A 6,444-nucleotide genomic window follows, 5' to 3' on the forward strand; every position below is an offset into this window, starting at 1 on the left:
GTACAAGTTTTTGTGTGAACATATGTTTTTTATTTCTCCTGGACATATACCTGGGAGTGGAGTTCCTGGGCCATATTGTATGTCTGTGTTTAACTTTTTGAGGAACTGCCAAAGTATTTTCTTTTTCATATTTACACCAGCAATGCTTGAAAGTGCCAATTTCCCCACATCATTGCCAACCCTTGTTTTTTAAAAAATTATATGCATACTAGTGGGTGTGAAGTGGTATCTCACTGTGGTTTCAGTTTGCATAATTTTGACTAATAATGTTGGCCATGTTTTCATGTGTTTATTGGCAATTTGTGTCTCTTCTTTGGAGCAGTATCTATGCAAATTCTTTTTCTCATTTTTAAAATTTGGATTATTTGACATTTTATTGTTGAGTTGCCAGTGTTCTTTACATATTCTGAATACTAGGCTTTATCAAATATATGATTTGCAAACATTTCCCTTCATTCTGAAGGTTGTATTATGTCTTTCTTTCTTTTTTTTAATCAGTCATCAATTTTATACACATCACTTTATACATGTCAATCCCAATCACCCAATTCAGCACACCACCATCCCCACCCCACTGCAGTTTTCCCCCCTTGGTGTCCATACGTTTGTTCTCTACATCAGTGTCTCAACTTCTGCCCTGCAACCCGGTTCATCTGTACCATTTTTCTAGGTTCCACATACATGCGTTAATATACGATATTTGTTTTTCTCTTTCTGACTTACTTCACTCTGTATGACAGTCTCTAGATCCATCCACGTCTCAAAAAATGACTCAATTTCGTTCCTTTTTATGGCTAATATTCCATTGTATATATGTACCACAACTTCTTTATCCATTCGTCTGTTGATGGGCATTTAGGTTGCTTCCATGACCTGGCTATTGTAAATAGTGCTGCAATGAACATTCAGGTGCATGTGTCTTTTTGAATTACGGTTTTCTCTGGGTATATGCCCAGTAGTGGGGTTGCTGGGTCATATGGTAATTCTATTTTTAGTTTTTTAAGGAACCTCCATATTGTTCTCCATAGTGGCTGTATCAATTTACATTTCCACCAACAGTGCAAGAGGGTTCCCTTTTCTCCACACCCTCTCCAGCATTTGTTGTTTGTAGATTTTCTGATGATGCCCATTCTAACTGGTGTGAGATGATACCTCATTGTAGTTTTGATTTGCATTTCTCTAACAATTAGTGATGTTGAGCATCTTTTCATGTGCTTCGTGGCCATCTGTATGTCTTCTTTGGAATAATGTCTATTTAGGTCTTCTGCCCATTTTTGGATTGGGGTGTTTGTTTCTTTAATATTGAGCTGAATGAGCTGTTTATATATTTTGGAGATTAATCCTTTGTCCGTTGATTCGTTTGTAAATATTTTCTCCCATTCTAAGGGTTGTCTTTTCGTCTTGTTTATGGTTTCCTTTGCTGTGCAAAAGCTTTGAAGTTTCATTAGGTTCCATTTGTTTATTTTTGTTTTTATTTCCATTACTCTAGGAGGTGGATCAAAAAAGATCTTGCTGTGATTTATGTCAAAGAGTGTTCTTCCTATGTTTTCCTCTAAGAGTTTTATAGTGTCCAGTCTTACTTTAGGTCTCTAATCCATTTTGAGTTTATTTTTGTGTATGGTGTTAGGGAGTATTCTAATTTCATTCTTTTACATGTAGCTGTCCAGTTTTCCCAGCACCACTTATTGAAGAGACTGTCTTTTCTCCATTGTATATCTTTGCCTCCTTTGTCATAGATTAGTTGACCATAGGTGTGTGGGTTTATCTCTGGGCTTTCTATCTTGTTCCATTGATCTATGTTTCTGTTTTTGTGCCAGTACCATATTGTCTTGATTACTGTAGCTTTGTAGTATAGTCTGAAGTCAGGGAGTCTGATTCCTCCAGCTCCGTTTTTTTCCCTCAAGACTGCTTTGGCTATTCGGGGTCTTTTGTGTCTCCATACAAATTTTAAGATGATTTGTTCTAGTTCCGTAAAAAATGCCATTGGTAATTTGATAGGGATTCAGTCTTGGAAGGTTATACCTTTCTAAGAATTTGTCCATTTCTTCCAGGTTGTCCATTTTATTGGCATAGAGTTGCTTGTAGTAGTCTCTTAGAATGCTTTGTATTTCTGTGGTGTCTGTTGTAACTTCTCCTTTTTCATTTCTGATTTTATTGATTTGAGTCCTCTCCCTCTTTTTCTTGATGAGTCTGGCTAATGGCTTATCAATTTTGTTTATCTTCTCAAAGAACCAGATTTTAGTTTTATTGATATTTGCTATTGTTTTCTTTGTTTCTATTTCATTTATTTCTGCTCTGATCTTTATGATTTCTTTCCTTCTGCTAACTTTGGGTTTTGTTTGTTCTTCTTTCTCTAGTTTCTTTAGGTGTAAGGTAAGATTGTTTACTTGAGATTTTTCTTGTTTCTTTAGGTAGGCTTGTATAGCTATAAACTTCCCTCTTAGAACTGCTTTTGCTGCATCCCATAGGTTTTGGGTCATGGTGTTTTCATTGTCATTTGTCTCTAGGTATTTTTTGATTTCCTCTTTGATTTCTTCAGTGATCTCTTGGTTATTTAGTAACATATTGTTTAGCCTCCATGTGTTTGTGTTTTTTACGTTTTTTTCCCTGTAATTCATTTCTAATCTCATAGCGTTGTGGTCAGAAAAGTTGCTTGATATGATTTCAGTTTTCTTAAATTTACTGAGGCTTGATTTGTGACCCAAGATGTGATCTATCCTGGAGAATGTTCCGTGCGCACTTGAGAAGAACATGTAATCTGCTGTTTTTGGATGGAATGTCCTATAAATATCAATTAAATGTATCTGGTCTATTGTGTCATGTAAAGCTTCTGTTTCCTTATTTATTTTCATTTTGGATGCTCTGTCCATTGGTGTAAGTGAGGTGTTAAAGTCTCCCACTATTATTGTGTTACTGTTGATTTCCTCTTTTATAGCTGTTAGCATTTGCCTCATGTATTGAGGTGCTCCTGTGTTGGGTTCATATATATTTATAATTGTTATATCTTCTTCTTGTATTGATCCCTTGATCATTATGTAGTGTCCTTCCTTGTCTCTTGTAACATTCTTTATTTTAAAGTCTATTTTATCTGATATGAGTATAGCTACTCCAGCTTTCTTTTGATTTCCATTTGCATGGAATATCTTTTTCCACCCCCTCACTTTGTCTGTATGTGTCCCTAGGTCTAAAGTGGGTCTCTTGTAGACAGCATATATATGGGTCTTGTTTTTGTATCCATTCAGCAAGCCTGTGTCTTTTGGTTGGAGCATTTAATCCATTCACGTTTAAGGTAATTATCAATATGTATGTTCCTATGACCATTTTCTTAATTGTTTTGGGTTTGTTTTTGTAGGTCCTTTTCTTCTCTTGTGTTTCCCACTTAGAGAAGTTCCTTTAGCATTTGTTGTAGAGCTGGTTTGGTGGTGCTGAATTCTCTTAGCTTTTGCTTGTCTGTAAAGCTCTTGATTTCTCCATCAAATCTAAATGAGATCCTTGCCAGGTAGAGTAATCTTGGTTGTAGGTTCTTCCCTTTCATCACTTTAAGTATATCATGCCACTCCCTTCTGGCTTGTAGAGTTTCTGCTGAGAAATCAGCTGTTAACCTTATGGGAGTTCCCTTGTATGTTATTTGTCTTTTTTCCCTTGCTGCTTTCAATAATTTTTCTTTGTCTTTAATTTTTGCCACTTTGATTACTATGTGTCTCGGCGTGTTTCTCCTTGGGTTTATCCTGTATGGGACTCTCTGCGCTTCCTGGACTTGGGTGGCTATTTCCTCTCCCATGTTAGGGAAGTTTTCGACTATAATCTCTTCAAATATTTTCTCTGGTCCTTTCTCTCTCTCTTCTCCTTCTGGGACCCCTATAATGCGAATGTTGTTGCGTTTAATGTTGTCCCAGAGGTCTCTTAGGCTGTCTTCATTTCTTTTCATTCTTTTTTCTTTAGTCTGTTCTGCAGCAGTGAATTCCACCATTCTGTCTTCCAGGTCACTTATCCGTTCTTCTGCCTCAGTTATTCTGCTATTGATTCCTTCTAGTGTAGTTTTCATTTCAGTTATTGTATTGGTCATCTCTGTTTGTTTGTTCTTTAATTCTTCTAGGTTTTTGTTAATCATTTCTTGCATCTTCTCAGTCTTTGCCTCCAGTCTTATTCCGAGGTCCTGGATCATCTTCACTATCATTATTCCGAATTTTTTCTGGAAGGTTGCCTATCTCCACTTCATTTAGTTGTTTTTCTGGGTTTTTTTCTTGTTCCTTCATCTGGTATATAGCCCTCTGCCTTTTCATCTTGTCTATCTTTCTGTAAATGTGGTTTTTGTTCCACAGGCTGCAGGATTGTAGTTTTTCTTGCTTCTGCTGTCTGCCCTCTGGTGGTTGAGGCTATCTCTATTATGTCGTGTTCTTTGAAACACAAAGGATTTTAATTTTGATAAAGTACTATTTCTTTTTCCTTTTGTTGCTTGTGCTTTTGCCATCATATTTAAGAGTTCGTTGCCAAATCCAAGACTATGAAGATTTATCCCTTTTTTTTTCAGAAATTTGTATAGCTCTTATATTTAAGTCTTTGATCCATTTTAAATTCAAAGTCTATTTTGTCTGATATTGGTATAGACACTCCTGCTCTCTTTTGGTTATTATTTGAGTTTTCTCACTGAGTTTGGAATTCCTTTTTCTATCCTTTCAACCTGTTTGAGTCTTTTGATCTCAAGTGAGTCTCTTGTAGACAGCATATAGTTGGATCATATGTTTTTACCTATTCCGCCAATCTCTGTATTTTGATTGGGGAGTTTAATCCATTTACATTTAAAGTAATTACTGATTAAAAAAAAGACTTATTTCTGCTATTGTGCTATTTGTTTTCCATATGCCCAAAGCTTTTTTGCCCCTCATTTCCTGCATTCCTATCTTTCTTTGTGTGTGTTTAGCTGATTTCTTACAGTAAAATATTTAAATTACTTTCTCACTTCCTTTTGGGTATATTCTATAGCTATTTTCCTTGTGTTTACCATGGGGATTACCTTTAACATCCTAAAATTAAAACACTCTAACTTGAATTTATACCAGGTTAATCTCAACAACATCCAGGTTCTTGAAGCTAAAAGAGTGTCCTACTATCTCAATGCAAAAGACCTTCTCCAAGACACATTATAATGAAATTGTCAAAAATCAAGGGATAAAGAATTCTAAAAGCAGTCAGGGGAAAAAGATTTTAACTTACAAAGGAACCCCCATTACACTATCAGCAGATTTCTCAGCAGAAACCCGACAGGCCAGGAGAGAGTGGAATGACATATTCAACATGTTGAAAGAAAAAAAAAAAAGCCAACCAAAAATACTCTATCCATCAAAGTTATCCTTCAGATATGAAGGAGAAATAAAGATTTTTCTAGGCAGACAAAAGCTGAGGGAGTCCATCACCATTAGACCTGCCTTGAAAGAAATGCTGAAAAGAATTCTTCAAGCTGAAATGAAAAGACAGTAATCAGCAACATGAAAACGTATAAAAGTATACAACACATTGCTAAAGGTAAATATACAATCAGAAAACTCTAAATCTGTAAGAGGAAGGTGTGTTAGCCACTTAATTATAAAGGTCAAAGGAAAAGAGTATTTAAAATAATTATAGCCACTGTAATGTATTAACAAACACACAATATAAAAAGACGTAAATAACGACATCAAAAACAAGAGTGGGGAGTAAAAAGGTAAAGTTTTTGTAGGCAACTGAAGTTAAGACGCTGTCAGCTTAAAATGGACGATTTTAATCTATGAGATGTCTTACGTAAGCTTCATGGTAACCACAAAGCAAAACCTAGAGCAGATGAACCAAAGATAAAGAAAGGGGAAACAGCACACCACCACAGAAAATAACCAATTTACAAAGGTAGGCAGAAACAGAGGGGAAAAGAAACAACAGGAATACAAAACAACCAGAAAACAGTAAGATGGCATTAGTAAGTTCTCAATAATTCTAAATTCAATGGATTGAATTCACCAATCCAAAGGCATATGGATAGATTTTAAAAAAAGATGCAACTGTATGCTGCCTACAGTAGAATCGCTTCAGCTTTAAGGACACATATAGGCTCAAAGTGAAGGGATGGAAAAAGATAGTCAATGCAAGTGGAAAGCAAAAGTGGGAACAGCTGCAATGATATCAGAGAAAATAAACTTTAAATTGACAAGAACAGATACTACACTTGATCTTAGCCAAAAGGCTGAGACGAAATAGACAAAATAAACTTTAAGCTAAAATTACTGTCAAGTATACATTTTACTAATATAGTAATTCCAAAGGACCAAGGAGCAGGGCAGTGGCTTTATTAAGAACCCAGGATTTCCGAGTGTCCACCGTGCCCAGTTACTTTTAAATCATCACCACAGCCCTATAATTCACAGATTTAGGTGAAGTGACTTGCCCAGGGTCACACAGCTAAGTGAGAGTCTT

General features: G+C 35.8%; 1 pseudogene; it reads right to left on the reverse strand.

Moving 5' to 3' along the window:
- Positions 1–6,127: 6,127 nt before the first annotated feature.
- LOC130704683 (U2 spliceosomal RNA) lies at positions 6,128–6,226 on the reverse strand (annotated as a pseudogene).
- Positions 6,227–6,444: the final 218 nt, after the last annotated feature.

Source organism: Balaenoptera acutorostrata, chromosome 13 (assembly GCF_949987535.1).
Source record: "Balaenoptera acutorostrata chromosome 13, mBalAcu1.1, whole genome shotgun sequence".
Taxonomy (NCBI): domain Eukaryota; kingdom Metazoa; phylum Chordata; class Mammalia; order Artiodactyla; family Balaenopteridae; genus Balaenoptera; species Balaenoptera acutorostrata.